General features: G+C 40.9%; 1 long non-coding RNA gene across 1 annotated transcript; it reads right to left on the bottom strand.

The window, feature by feature from the left end:
• Nucleotides 1-1,124, bottom strand: LOC131522357 (uncharacterized). The gene is made up of 3 exons (XR_009266518.1): nucleotides 737-1,124; nucleotides 255-319; nucleotides 1-163 (listed from the first exon to the last, which is right to left on the bottom strand). It is a non-coding gene; the product is annotated as an uncharacterized LOC131522357 (long non-coding RNA).

Genomic DNA, 1,124 nt, shown 5'->3' with positions numbered 1-1,124 from the left:
GACGTTTTGCAGTGCATTTTGTTGTGATTTTTAGGCAACAGAAACATAATGGGGAAAAAAGACAAACAGCCAAAGAATACATAGCGGCCTGCAAAACCCAGGTGCTGCTCCAAAACGTGGCCACCATCTTTGCTCACCATCCACTTTGACAGAAATGTCTTCTCTGAAAAACAAGTAGAAGAAATAGCACACTTTTAAAAGGCAAACCTCATATAGAGTACACAAATCTCTCAAAACCATAGTTGTTCTCTTACCATGAATTATCAGTCTCAGGGTGGCTGGCCTGCTCATGTCTTTCTTGATGCTTCATTGCAGTTGCCTTTAAAACACAAATACAAAAAAAAATGCACTAAATCTTAAATTCCATTAAACAACAATTCTTAAATTCCATTATTTAACAAACTAATTCTAAAACTAGACAGGCAGCTAGCCATAAAACTAGTTTAACCTAGCTAACATACGGTTTTATTTTCTCAGGCTACTGGCCAACATTAACACCTGAACTAAATTTCACATTAGTTAACCAAATGTTAATATAAGATAAGCGTTGCTCGTTAAAAATTTTTAATTCGGTAACTTAATTCAATAAACTGACAAAAGTCGTTTGAAACGACAGCGCAGTTTACCATGGTAAAGTTCTGTAACCGCCATGTTGACGAGTAAATGTTACTAATGTTAGGTAAACTGGTGTGCAAAAATCTGACACAAACACACAGACAAACGTACATATATTTACCTTGCTTGCTGGTCTTTTTCTCTCGTAAAGTGCATCGACACACAGCGCAGATGTTCTCCGGAGCTCTCCCACTCTGGCGTGTTCATCCCCGGGCAAAACCCGCAGCGCTGCCCGCTGCTTCCGTGTCTTTCTCGGATGCGAGTGGCGCGGCGAGGCGCGACTCGATAAAAAAAAAAAAAAACATAGAGACCATTATATATATTATCTACAGTGGATGCGGACAGTAATGTGATGCCCCGGTATATTGCTGATGTACAGATGTACTCCAAGCGCTCGCGCTGTTTCTGACACGAAGTAGGCTACAAACGGATTTTCCAATCATTAGAAGCGATGTAACATCCAGTAGTCAGTCCCAAGCTGCTGCGGCGTTAGACACGGTGCAGGGCAA

The sequence above is a fragment of the Onychostoma macrolepis genome, chromosome 16 (genome assembly GCF_012432095.1).
Source record: "Onychostoma macrolepis isolate SWU-2019 chromosome 16, ASM1243209v1, whole genome shotgun sequence".
Taxonomy (NCBI): Eukaryota; Metazoa; Chordata; class Actinopteri; order Cypriniformes; family Cyprinidae; genus Onychostoma; species Onychostoma macrolepis.
The sequence above is the reverse complement of the archived record's forward strand: the minus strand, read 5'-3'. Positions and strand labels throughout refer to the sequence as shown.